General features: G+C 36.0%; 1 protein-coding gene and 1 long non-coding RNA gene across 16 annotated transcripts in view; one reads left to right on the top strand and one right to left on the bottom strand.

Moving 5' to 3' along the window:
• Positions 1-14,608, bottom strand: part of LOC149747609 (uncharacterized) — a 46,334-nt gene that overhangs the window by 16,613 nt on the left and 15,113 nt on the right. Inside the window, exon 2 of the long non-coding RNA XR_016387603.1 lies at positions 1-14,160. This exon is cut by the window's left edge and continues 16,613 nt beyond it. This is a non-coding gene — a long non-coding RNA (uncharacterized LOC149747609). The remainder of the gene's footprint in view (positions 14,161-14,608) is intronic.
• RBBP8 (RB binding protein 8, endonuclease) overlaps positions 14,186-14,608 on the top strand; it is a 95,599-nt gene continuing 95,176 nt past the window's right edge. For 7 of the 15 annotated variants that reach the window (XM_089894981.1, XM_089894983.1, XM_089894984.1 and 4 more), the window contains exon 1: positions 14,187-14,390. The gene's annotated coding sequence lies outside the window, so the exon portion shown is untranslated. Of the gene's footprint in view, positions 14,391-14,608 lie in introns of all 15 variants that reach the window. The other 8 variants (XM_089894986.1, XM_089894988.1, XM_089894992.1 and 5 more) reach the window with 4 other exon arrangements.

Below are 14,608 nucleotides of genomic sequence, written 5' to 3' on the forward strand. Positions count from 1 at the left end.
ATTTGAACACAGGCCTTTCTCATTTTGAAACCCAGACTCCTAACAACTATACTACAATGCCAAGGAGGAAAGAATTGGAGTGGTAGGAAGAGAGAAGCTTGCCATTGCCTTCCAAGCCAGAAGTAAAAGCATGTTGCTACTTAGAAAATGTGACCTCCAGCCATGTTTCCGGCTAATTACAACTTCTCTGTCACTAAAGACACTGGTCATTATACTCTCAGACATAGGAAATCTCTAACATGTGTCACAGCAAAAAATAAGTAGTAGTGACACAGGCATAAAGGTAAAGAAGAAAATGTATGAACTTTTGTAAAGGTGGCTGAGGTTACCTTTCCTTGATGAGTCTAGTTATTTATTGCTGGCACGTAAAGTGAAGCTATTTGCAAATTCATCTCTCTTAATTTGGCACAAGGCAGCAATTTAAAGGAAAAAAACTATGGGTGGAAAAAAAATAATCACTGCTTACAGCAGCACTTAGAACCAGAGTGATGCAATTTTCATTGCATGTCTCCTCAAGTTGGAGAATTCATTAGCATCTATGTAGTACTTAGGTAATTTCAGACAAAGCAAGTTGCGATATTTAACCATAAGTTCATTTTGCTTTGTAGTTCTATGACTGCACATTAGAAGTTTGAGTACACCAATTACTTCCACATTAAATACAGATATAAAATACCCATTTCACGTTCTTTCTCTTAAGTCTTGATCATAAAATTTTCTCAGTAATAAATTCTCAAGGGTTTATTCTACTATTTAAGTTAGTTTTAGTCATAAAAATTGGAAAATATACAATATTGCCCTTTTCAATTCTAAATAAATTTTAATTTACACTATTTACACTGGTTTTTTAATGGTAGATAATGCTTAAGGTGACTGACCAGCTCCTAACTGTTCTCACTTCACTGGAAGCTAGTCAACAAGCATGGGCCCCATCAACCTGATATGTACTAAATAATCTCACGCTGGCAAGTGCTGAGTGATCAGGGGTAGATATATAACCTCAATTCTGTCAATCTGATTCTCTGTCCTGGGGATTTGGAATTGGAACCCAATTCTAATCCGCTAAAGCTGCTTGCTTAAACTGACTTGCTATAGAGAGGACTTTTTTCCCCCAATAAACACTAAGAAGCAAAAGTAACGAAGGTAAAACTTATACTATTTTAGAGACAAATACCAGTGCTATGGGCTAAATTATGTTACCCCCCAACCTCCGAATTCATGTGTTGAAATCATAACTCCCAGTACCTCAGAATATAATTGTATTTGGACATAGATTTTTAAAGAATTAAATTAAAATGAAGTCATTAGGGTGGGCCCTAATCCAATATGACTGGTGTCCTCATAAAACCAGGAAATCTGGATACAGATACATACAGAAGGAAGACATGGGGAGAAGATATCCATCTACAAGATAAGGAGAGAGGCCTGGAACAGATTCTTCCCTCATGGCCATCAGAAGAAACCAACCCTGCTAACACCTTGATTTCAGAGTTCTAGCCTACAGACTGTAAGAATATAAATTTCTGTTTTTTAAGTCACCTAGTCTGTGGTATCGTCATGGCAGCCCTAGCAAACTAATAAAAACATAAAGGGATGTGTCTTTGTTTGAGTTGCTTAGGATAGAGTATAAAACCCTGAGGGTGTAAGTATCAGAAGAGATAGAAACAAAGGAGATGGTAAAGCTGCTCTGCATGACATCAGAAACAATTATTTCCCTCCAGAAAAGAGAAGGAGAAAGAATTCAGCAGGGAAGTTTGAAGTGGAAGGACTATTGTGGGTGAAGGTCCAAAGGAAATTTCTCAGGAGTGGTTAAAAATATTCTCAGCAAATAGTACTGATTATATTGCTGTGATATAAACTCCAAAATCTTCAACAAAGTCTATGACATGGAAACAGGGACCCAGAGCCAGAGGTGACCAGGAGAGCATCAGCCTGGCATTCTCCCACCCCCTTATCTCACTGGCCCTCACTCAGAAATCTGTAGAAATCTCATAGAAGTCTCCAGAGCCTCAATGCGTGTGGAATGTGGTTCATGCCAATATTATCTAAATCTCAAGTCCTGGGATATTTTAGCTGACATTTGGATCTGCAAAGAACGGAAAATGAAGTAGATACATGCAGAAATGAAAGACCATGTGCCCCAAAGAGGGAGAGAATGAGAGTAATGAGGCTTTCTATTTCCTGGTTCAAATTCCTCATTTGGCCAGACTGACTCCCTGCTTTCAAAATACCTACATCCCTTTATTCTTCTTAGGATACCTTTATAACCTCAAAATAAATCTCTGCCTTTTTTGGCTTAAAGTATCTCAAGTTAGTTTCATTTGTGACAAAAGAATTTAACTAAGATTTGTAAAATACATGTAAAGGGGTATGAAAAATAAAGAGCAAAACCAGGTAGATAATTATGGGAGGTTTTAATCACACCTGCTGCTATTCCAGGGAGAATATTTGATATTACAACATACAGTGAGTATTGGTGCCATCTCATTTTTCCAAACTAGTGTCCTGCAGAATACTTCACGTGGTAGTAGGTAGGAGGTTAACAAGTATGATAGTATGCTATAAAAAAAAGAGTGTTCTCAGGTCAAATATGTTTGGGAAACATATCTCAGGTCAAATATGTTAGGGAAATACTAACACAGAATAAATAGCTTGTGAGAAGTAGAGGAAACTTTTTTTTTTTGGAGGGGGTGAATATAAAACTCTTCTTTCCCACTCACTGAGTGGCAGAAAAAAAACAAGTATGTTATTGAAAGGAACTTTAAAAGTAATTATTGCCTTAACAATAACACATATAAATAAAAGTAGCTAAATAATAGAAAAAATATCAATTTGAGGATCAAAATCTAGTTCACCTCTAAGGCAGTGTAATGTAATGATTAAACACATGAGTTCTAGAGATGAGCTGCCAAAACCTCTTCAACTGGGACTTTCCTGGTGGTCCATTGGGTAAGACTCTGCACTACCAATGCAGGGGGCTTAGGTTCGATCCCTGGTTGGGGAACCAGATCCTGCATGCATGCTGCAACTGAGTCCACATGCCGCAACTAAAAGATCCCACATGCCGCGACAAAGATCCAGCATGCTTCAACTAAGACCCGGTGCAGCCTAAATAAATATAATTAATTAATTAAAAAAAAAACTGTTTATTTCCTCATCTCTAAATATTTTAACACCTACCTTATAATGTTTTATGATAATTAATGAGTTATTGTATAAAAAGTGCTTAGAGGTGACAAGTACCCTAAATTATTAGTTATTATTATGAAAAAGCTATAGTCCCAACACAATATTGAAGGAGAACAAAGTTGGAGGACTGACACTACTGGACTTCAAGACTTACTATAAAGCTACAGCAATCAGGACAGTGTGGTATTGGCAAAAGAATAAACGAGTAGATTAATGGAACAGAATAGAGCCAAGAAATAGATACAGTCAACTGATATTTGACAATGGAATAAAGGAAATACAATGGGGCAAGGAAGAGACTTTTCAACAAATTATGCTGGAACAACTGGACATGCAAAAATATGAATCTAGACACATACCTTACACTCTTCACAAAAATTAACACAAAATGAATCATAGACCTAAATGTTAAATGCAAAACTATAAAATCCTTAGATGATAACATAAGAAAAACCTAGATGACCATGGATATATCAATGACCTTTTTTCAGCTAAACTGAGGTTATAATTTGATACATATATATATACATTGTAAATGGATTCCCACCATCAAGTTAATTAACACATCCATCACCGCATATATTTACCTTTTTATTTATTTTTTAATTTTTGGTAAGAACACTCAAGTTTCACCTTTTCAGCAAATTTCAATTATACAGTACAGTATTATCGCTATAGTCACCATGTTATATTTTCTTATGTCTTCAGACTTTATTCATCTTATAACTGAAAGTTTGTACCCTTTTACCAGCCTTTCCTATTTCCCCAACCCCCAAGTTCCTGGCAACCACCATTCTACCCTCTTTTCCTACGTGTTCAAATCTTTTAAAAGTGATATCACGCAGTATTTGTCTTTGGCTTATTTCACTTAGCATACTCATACTGCCTTCCAGATTTACCCATGTTGTTGCAAATGGCAGAATTTCCTTCTTTCTCATGGCTGAATAATATCCCATTTGTCTATTCTGTCCCATTGATCTATGTGTCTGTTTTTTTTTTTGTCTTTTTTTCCCTATGTGTTTATTTTTATGCCAATATCATACTGCTTTGACTACTATAGCTTTGTAATATAGTTTGAAATCAGGGCTCATGATGCCTATAGCTTTGTTCTTCTTTCTCAAGATTGCATTGACTACTTGGGGTATTTTGTGATTCTACACAAATTTTAGGATTGTCCCATTGCTGTGACAAATGCTGCTGGAATTTTGATAGGGATTGCATTAAATCTGTAGATCACTTTGGGGAGTATGTACATTTTAACAATATCAATTCTTCCAATCCATGAACATGGAATATCTTTCCATTTATTTGTGTCTTCTTCAATTTTTTTCATCAATATTTTATACTTTCAGTGTACAGATCTTTGTCCTCCTTGGTTAAATTTATTCCTGAGTATTTTATTCTTTTTGATGCAATTGTAAATGGGATTGTTTTTTTAATTTCTCTTTCCATTAGTTTGTTGTTAGTGTATAGAAACTCAACTGAATTTTGTATGTTAATTTTGTATCCTGATAATTTACTAAATAAATTTGTTAGTCCTAACAGTTTTTTTTTTGTTTGTTTTTTTTGGTGGAGTCTTTAGGGTTTTTCTATATATCATCTGCATACGAAGACAATTTTACTTCTTCCTTTCTTATTTTCACGCCTTTTATTTCTTTTTCTTGCCTTGTGCTCTGGCTAGGACATCAATTACTATGTTGAATGAAAGTGACAAGAGTGGGCATCCTTGTCTTATTCCTGATCTTAGAAGACAATCTTTTAGCTTTTCACTGTTGAGTATGATGTTAGCTGTTGGCTTGTCATATATGGCCTTTATTATATTGAGGTACGCTCCTTCTATACTCAATTAGATAAGAGTTTTTACAATGAAAGGATGTTGAATTTTGTCAAATGCTTTTTAGATATCTACTGAGATGATAATATGATTTATATCCTTCATTTTGTTTAATGTGGTGTATCACATCTATTGATTTGCATATGTTGAAACATCCTTGCATTTCAGGAATAAATCTCACTTGATCATGATGTATAATTCTTTTCATGTACTGTTGAATTCGATTTGCTAATATTTTGTTGATGAATTTTGCATCTATACTCATCAAGGATATTGGCCTGTAATTTTCTTTTCTTGTAGTGTCTTTTCTGGCTTTGGTACCAAGACAATGCTAGCCTTATACGATGAGTTTGGAAGTATTCCCTCCTCTTCAATTTTTTAGGAGAATTGGAGGACTGGTATAAATTTTTCTTTCAGTGTTTGTTGGAATTCACGAGTGAAGCCATCTGATCCTGGGCTTTTATTTGTTGGGAGGTTTTTTATTACTGATTCAATAAGTAACTGGCCTGTTCAGATTTTCTATTTCTTCGTGATTCAGTCTTTTTTTAAAAAAAAAAAACATGATCTTTTTTAAAAATATTTATTTATTTCGTTGCACTGAGTTTTAGTTGTGGCAGGCAGACTCCTTAGTTGTGGCTCGTGGGCTCCTTAGTTGCAGCACTCGGGCTCCTTAGTTGTGGCATGTGAACTCTTAGTTGTGACATGCATGTGGGATCTAGTTTCCCGACCAGGGATTGAACCCAGGCCCCCTGCATTGGGATCACCACCGAGCCACCAGGGAAGTCCCCATGATTCAGTCTCGATAGGTGTACGTTTCTAGGAACAACCATATATTCTAGGTCATCTGCTTTGTTGGTGTATAATTGTTCATAGTAGTTTCTTAATAATCCTTAGTATTTCTGTTATCAATTTTAATGTTTCCTTTTTCATTTCTGATTTTATTTATTTTAGTGTTCTCTCTTTCTTTCTTAGTTTAGCTAAAGGTTTGTCAATTTCTTATCTTTCGAAAAAACCAGCTCTTAGCTTCACTGATCTTTTATATTGCCTTTTTAGTTTCTATTTTATTTATTTCTGCTCTGATATTTGTTATTTTCTTTCTTTTGTTAACTTTGGGCTTACGTTGTCCTTCTTTTTCTAGTTCCTTAATATGTAAAGTTAGGTTATTTGAGATCTTTTTTTCATAATATAGGTGTTTATCACTATAAACTTCCCCCTTAGAACTGCTTTTGCTACAACCTGTAAGTTTTGGTATGCTGTGTTTCCATTTTCATTTGTTTCATGATTTTTTAAATTTCCCTTTTATTCTTTGAGCCATTGGTTTTTCAGGAGTGTGTTATTAAATTTCCACACATTTGTGAATTGTCTAGTTTTCCTCCTGTTACTGAGATCTAGTTTCATACCATTGTGGTCAGAAAAGATACTTGGTATGGTTTCAATCTTCTTACATTTGCTAAAGTTTGCTTTGTGACCTGTATGTGATCTATCCTGGAGAATATCCCATGTGCACTTGACAAGAATGTGTATTTTGCTGCTGGATGGAATGCCCTGTATGTCTGTTAGGTCCACCTGGTCTAATGTGAGTGGAATGTGCTATATATGTCCATTAGGTTCATCTGATCAAACATGTAGTATAAGACCAACATTTCATTGTTGATTTTCTGTCTGGATGTTCTATCCATTGTTGAAAGTGGGGTACTGAAGTCCTCTACATTTTTTTTCCCAAATGAGTGAGAATGTTACTGGGAGTGGGATTAAAGTTTAAGGAAAGTAAACCATGAAATGTCAGAACCAAAAAGGACCTAGGAGAGTATCTAGCCCAAAGCCCTTATTTTACAGATACGGAAGCTAATGCTTAGAGAAAAGAACAAATTTGCTCAGGTCACCAAGTCAAATAATATTTGGTTGAATTCATGCAATATACATTTATTGAATGCTGACTTTATGCTAGGAAGACCTTATGCTAGGTGTTGGAAGTACATTGGAGAACAGGCAGACATAGGCCCTGACCTCACTGAGTTTGTTTTTTAATTGAGCTATACTTGACATATAATATTTTATTCGTTTCACATGTACAACATAATGATTTGATATATGTATATATTGCAAAATCATCACCACAATAAGTCTAGTTAACATCCATAACCACACATAGTTACTCATTTTTCTTTTGATGAGAACTTTTAAGATCTACTCTCTTAGCAACTTTCATATATACAGTACAGTTTACAGCTTTTTAGTTTGCTGTGGTCACACTTGTTTATTTTTACTTTTGTTGCCTTTGATTTTGATGTCGAATGCAAAAAACATCACCAAGACCAATGTTAAGCTGCTTACCACCTATGTTTTCCTCTGGTAGTTTTATAGTTTCAGGTCTTACATTCGAGCCTTTAATCCATTTTGAGTTGAGTTTTTTGTATAGTGTTATACAGTTGGTACAGTTCCACTCTTTTGCATGTGGCTGTCTAGTTTTCCAAGCACCATTTATTGAAGAGACTGCCCTTTCCCCACTGTACATTCTCAGTTCCTTTGTCATAAATTAATTGACAACATGCATAAACTCCCCTAATATTACTGTACTGCTGTGTATTTCTCCCTACAAATCTGTTAATATTTGCTTTATATATTTAGGTATTTATATATTTATGTTGGGTACATAAATATTTACAATTGTTATAACTTTTTAATGAACTGACACTTCTATCATTATATAATGACCATCTTTGTCTCTTATTATAGTGACTGAAAGCCTGTTTTGTTTGAGATAAATATGGCAACCTCTGCTTTATTTTGGTTTCCATTTGCGTAGAATATCTTTTCCCATTCCTTCACTTTCAGTCTATGTGTGCCCTTAAAGCTGAGGTGAGTCTCTTTGTAGGCAGCATTAGTTAGTCGGGACATGTTTTTTTATTTATTCAGCTACTTTACGTCTTTTGATTGGATAATTGAGTCCATTTACATTTAAAGTAATTATTGATAAGTATGGACTCACTATTGCCATTTTGTTCATTGTATTCTGAATATTTTGTAATTCCTTTGTTCCCTCTCTTCCTCTGTGATTTTCTGTAGTGGTATGCTTAGATTATTTTCTCTTTCTCTTTTGTATGTCTACCATAGGTTTTTTGCTTTGTGGTCACCATGAGGCTTACATAAAACATCTCACAGTTAAAACAGTCTGTTTTAAGCTGATAACAACTTAACTTCAAACACATACTAAAGCTCTACATTTTTATTCTCCCCCCCAGCCAACATTTTGTTTTTGATATCACAATTTACATCTTTTTACCTTGTGTATCCATTAACAAATAATTATAGTTATAGTTATTTTTAATACTTTTATCTTTTAACCTTCTTACTATATTTATAAATGAGTTACCTACCACCATTACATTAAAGCATTCTGAATTTAACTATATATTTTACCTCACAAATTTTAGTATGTTGTGTTTTTATTACCATTTATCTCAAAATACTTCCTAATTTCCCACTTTATTCCATCATTGACCCATGAGTTATTTAAGAGTGTGTTACTTAGTTTACAAATATTTGGAGATTTTCCACACATTATTCTTGTATTGACTTCTAATTTAATTCTCCTGAGCTCAAAAACATACTTTGTATGACTTGAATCTATTTAAATTTGAGACATTTTAGAACACAGAAAATGGTCTAACTTGGTAAATGTTCCAGGTACATTTGAAGAAACATGTGCATTCAGTTGTTTTTAGGCTGAGGGATCTACAAATGTCAATTAAATCAAGATTATTGATAGTGTTGTCTTCTACACTCTTACTGATTTCCTGTCTATTTATGTATCAATTTTTGAGTAAGGGCTGTTGAAATCTCCAAATACAGCTACTAAATATAATTATTGATTTGTTCTGTTATCCTTTCTGTTCTATCAGCCTTTGCTTCACATATTTTTTATTTACATGATTAGATGCATAAATGTGTAGGATTATTAGGTTTCCTTGATGAATTCACCTCTTTATCATTTTGAAATCACCCTTTTTGTCCTTAGTAATATTCTCTGATCTAAAACCTATTTTGTCTGATTAATATAGCCACTCCAGATGTCTTTTGATTAGTATTAGCATGGCATATTTTTTTGATCCTTTTACTTTTAACCTATCTGCATCTTTATATCTAAAAATATGTTTATTGAGGGGAGTACACAGTTGGGTTTTGCATTTTTATCCAATCTGACAATCTCCATAAGACCACTAAACTCTACCTGAGGAATCCCTCTCTTCTCCATGGCCTGGATACTCTCTCCTGGCAGTAAGCTGGAGTGATTGTGGGACTCGCCTTGTTTGTTTACTCTCTCTCTAGAGATAACTGTTCTTTGTTGACTGATGCACAATGTCTTGAAAACCACTGTTTTATACATTTTACCCTTGTTGCTTTTTTAGGTGGTAGGATAAATCTGATTCCTATATCTTCATCTTGGCTGGAAGCAGGAATATTAATGCTTCACTCTTAATGTTATAGCACCTACAACCTTCTTCAAAGGAACGTTCTCAGGTTACTAGAACCACTTCTCATGGAGAGCTGAAAGTGCCTGGAAGTTTACAAATCCCTGGAGCAGCCAGTAGGCAGTGACTGGTTCAGGAGTATGAAGGCCTTTTCCTTTGCCTCTAGGTGGGATAAATTCTTTCCTTGTAATTTATGGTCTAGAGCTCCCTGGCACCAGGCTGAGCTGAAATCATACCCTTGCTTTTCTCATTCTCCTTTCTGGTCCTTCCTTCCTCACTCCCTAACTAGTTTCATATCGGAGCATATTTCTAATAAATCACTTGAATGTGAATCCATATTTCAGTGTCAACTTTTGGAGAATATACAACCAAAAATTAACTTGCATTTTATAATTTCTCTTCTGTAAAATGTCTCCTTGATTGGTCTATCTTGCTTTTGCTCCCATATTTTTTTGAATTGTTCACTTGCCCAAAAGAACTTTCGAATAAAAGTGTTGAGCTGAATAGATATTTAAAATATATCCAATCACACTCCCTCATTTAATAAATGAAGCAATTGAGGCTCAGGATGTTAAATAAATAAATAATCCATGTTTCCATACTCTAAGGACAATTGAGGCAAGCTCAAAATCAGGTTTTCCTGATTTGGGTTTATTCAGGTAAAACATGCTCTTAACTTCATTGTAATCAGGTTTTACTAGCTGTTGGATAGAATGTTGCAAACCTTTACTTATGAATATTGGCAGATATGAATGTTTATGCAAACTTTTTCTGCAGGTGCACGTTTGTACTTGTACCAGTTTGACTGCCTTCCTCATTTTATGATCTGTGAACATTAACCCTTGGTAAAGGGTAAAGTGAATACTTGCATTTAAGAAAATCTTTTAAATTTAAATCTAAAACCAAAAACTAATCATATTCACATCTCTTTCTCTCCTCTTCTCTCTCTCTCTCTCTCCCCCTCTGCCCCACTTCCCTTTTCTTCCCTCAATCATAGGCAATGTGAATTTGAAGTAAAAATCACAGTCTTCAATAACTTACTAGTGTGCAGTGGCCCTATAGAGTGCTGTGGTCTTGGGACTGGTGGTCATGTTGAACTTTAAGCAAAGAGAAGAAATGGAGCTACTTCTGGATTCCATATTTCATCTTTTTCAATTTATTCTTATTTTGTAACACATCCTTCAGTGCTTTCTTAATTTTACTTCCGGTAGATTTCCTCAATTTTATCTTCCAACTCCTGTTGGCTTTATTTCTGCCTGCCACCATATTTTTACTTTCCAATATCTCTTTTTTATTCTCCAAAAGTTCCACTTTTAGATAGACTTCTGTTCCTGTTTCATGTATTCAGTATCTTCTCTTGTTTCTTTGAAGAAATTCTTATAGTGGATATTTTAAATTATTATTATTCTGTTCCCTACACTATTTTCTGTAAGTTCTTTTTATCTACTAGTTTCTTTTTGTCTCTTTCATGTTAGATACTCTCTGTATCTTAGAATGAGGCATAAAAATACTGATTTGCAACTCTGTGTGCCTAGGTGGGACTTATTTATTTATATTAGGGTGATATTGACTGGTAGGCTTAACATTAGAGTAGGGTTTCTCATCTTTGGCACTACTGACATTTTGGATCAGAAAATTATGTAGGGAAGCAGTGAGGGAGGTAGAGGATGTGCTTTGCTGTGCATTGTAAGATGTTTAGTAGCATCCCTGGCCCTTATCCAATAGATGCCAGTAGCACAGCTCTCTTCTACTTTCCCCAGTTGTTTACAATCAAAAATTTCTCCAGATATTGCCAAATGGCCCCTAGGGGCAAAATCATCCCTAGTTAATAACCACTGTCTTAGGGTGATGAGAGTCTTGAGAGTTTCTTGGAGAGAAATCTCCAGTTTTCTGCTTTCAGAGTGAGGAGTATGAACCTGGTTATCAGCATTCAGAAGCCATGCAGCGGAATGGATCTGGCCATCTCACTATTCAATTTGGAAACTTTGACCTAATCTCTGTGGTAGGCAGAATAATGGTCTCTCAAAGATGTCCACATCCTAATCCTGGGAACCTGTGAATATGTTCTGTTACATAGTAGAGGAGAATTAAGATTGCAGATAAAATTAAGGTTGATAATCAGTTGACCTTAAAATGGGGAGATTATTCTGGATTATACAACTGGATTTAAATATGAAAGAGGAAGGCAGCAGAAGCAATGTCAGAATGATGCAATGTAAGAAGGAGTTGACTGGCCATTGCTGGCTTTGAAGATAGGAAGGGGCCATGAGCCAAAAACACAGGCAGCCTTTAGAAGCTGGGAAAGACAAGAGATTCTCCCCTAGAGCTTCCAGAAAAGAATTCAACCTGGCTGACTCTCTATATCTTAGAATGTCAACCCTGCTGATTTCAACCCAGTGAGAGCCATTTTGGACTTCTGCCCCCAGATCTGTAAGATAATAAATATGTGTCCTTTTAAACCACTAAATTTCTGGCAATTTGTTACAGCAGCCTTATGAAACTAATACAATCTCATTACTTTACCATTTACCCCCAGCTCTGCCTGGTATTCTCAAGTCCAAAACCAACCTGGGACAATCTCTCCCAGCATGAATCAACAAGTCCTACCTGTCTTTCATCAACGTTGAAGAGGGGCAGTCTCCAGGCTCCTGGGCTGGGGAAGGGATCTAGGGAGCAAACTGTTGCTTAAGCATATTTTCAACCAATCCTCTACTTCAAATTCCCCCCACCCCTGCCCAATACCCAAAGACTATTTAGAGGTACCTTATGCCTCCAATTCCTGAAGTTTTGCAGGATTCTGTGTAAGAGATAGACTTTTTGACTTCCAACCCTATTTTCCCAACCAATTATGCAATCTTGCTAATTTTCACAAGCTACACTCTAGAGCAGGGGTTAAATCCAGCCTGTCACTTGTTTATAAAATTTTATTGGAACACAGCCACCCCATTCATTGACTACTCTTTATATCTGCTTTTGTGCTACAATGTTAGAGTTGAATACCTGAAACAGAAACAATCTGGCCCACAAACCCTAAAATACTTAATCTCTGATCCTTTATGGAAAAATCTGCTGACACCTGCTATAGAAAATAACCTTATTACTAAGTGTTGAGGTCATGGTGTCCTCAGGTACCTAAAACTTTTGTTACTTCTATCAAAGGCATTCTTTTTATTGTTCCCTCAACCTTTTGTTATCCTGCAGATAGCAATCTTTGGTCATGGTTAAAAAGGAAAGTCTCTAAACCAATCTCCTTTGTAATCTCCTATACTCAGTCACACTTGCTCCCTTTTCTGTGCTACTACCTGAGTTATTCTAATTACAGTTCTTAATGCAGTTTGATTCATATAACACTTGCTAGTTGTGATACCCCTGGGATCTAGCAAGTGTTGTCCCTGAGTAGGTATTTCCTCAATAAGCATTTATTAAACACTTTCTAAGTGTCTGTGCTAGACACTAGAGATATAAAGATGAATATGGCAACTTGTGATTAATATAGTCTATTTAATTAGGTACAAAAATAGAAAAGAAGCTGAGCACCAGAGGCTAAGCCCATGTCCCTGCAACAACTGCAGCAGGATCACTGTAAGTATCAATACTTGGATAACACCCCAGACCTACTCAATCAGAATCTCTGGAGGTAAGGTCCAGTAATCTCTGGAGGTGAGGTCCAGTATAAACTTCAGGTTATACTTAAGCAGGAAAGTTGTAGAATCACTCCATCAGCAGATAGAAAAGACTGTTTCTAAATGTGTATCATGAGAGAGTAAAAACAAATCTCACATGATCTCTCTTAATACAAACCAATTTTTGTCAAAATGTGATCTTGTGTTGCTCACTTCCGCCATCCAAATGATTAGTAGACGTGTTTAACTGGGAATCTGGACATTGCTCCCATCTCTTACTAAATTTGTCTTTTTTCACCATTGTAACCCTTTACCTGGCACAGTTCCTGGCATATAGTAGTTATCATGAATTTGTGTTCAACTGTTGAATATCCAAAGTAAAACCTCTCCAAGTTGTCCTAGTATGTAGAAATAGGAGTTTTTCCAATTTTAAAACTGGAATGGTATGAGGATCATTTGAGTACAAGAAAGATAGCACACCCAGACAAATGTCTGGTCAATCCACATCTTGTTTTCCTCCCTCTAGAAATGCTTCCTTCAAACTCTCAGGGCCACTGCCCTTGTGGGGAATATCAACACCCCCTCAAGGCTGAGCTAGACCAAGTGGACTAGTGGAAAGGTCAGGCATTATGGATTCTTCTTCATTGTAATCTCTTTCTAGAGGCTTTAGTCTGCAGAGCCATGGAGTACATTTAAAAAAGGATTACCTACCTCTGAGGATGACAGACTCTCAAGTTATCTACAATGAGAGGTGTATAACAATGGACACTTGCTGTACCTGACACAGATCTACCCCTCCCACTAGAACTCTGAATTATTTTGCTGGAGGCTACAACATTCTGAGCAGTTTGTTGGGAGTTGACGGGAGGTGGGGATAACTCACCTGGTACAAGCTTAGCAGAGCTGAGCCGCTGCAGCTTGTTGGGCTAGCCTTTGATGCAGACTGGTTGGACGGGTTCTGGATCTAAAGAAGAACCGGTCTGACTGGCCTGTTGTGCCAACATATTCTGGTGTGATTCCATGTTCCACAGACGGTAGAAACCTGCCCAGCCAGTTAAATGAAAGGCATATTAGGTTATCCACTGCACGCCTTATATAGCTTAGATGCAGCAGAACTCTTCCACATAGCAGTAGTGTCTAGCAAACTCTAGCGTGGTCCACAGAGGTGTCTCCCACTGATTTACTGTGTAAGTTCATAGCTTCAGGGAAAGTCAGCAGTGAAACACCTTCTGCTTTTGGCCAAGAGCAGAAGTTTTCTAAACAAATGGAAGGGTAAGTTAATATATTTTTTATCTTTCTCTATTTTCTATGCACTTTTAGAAGTTTAAGTTCAGAAATGATGTTTAAGAAGATATCTATTTTTAACATGGTAATACCCGCATTATATCTTTTATATAAAGCTGGTTAGATATTGTTTTATAATACTTGCATATATGTTCATTGATTTGTTTGGATAAAGGTTATTTGGTATATGATCACTTTTGCTATAC

The sequence above is a fragment of the Delphinapterus leucas genome, chromosome 14, assembly GCF_059928025.1.
Source record: "Delphinapterus leucas isolate spDelLeu-1000000601 "Yukka" chromosome 14, BTC_Dleu_Yukka2, whole genome shotgun sequence".
NCBI lineage: Eukaryota > Metazoa > Chordata > Mammalia > Artiodactyla > Monodontidae > Delphinapterus > Delphinapterus leucas.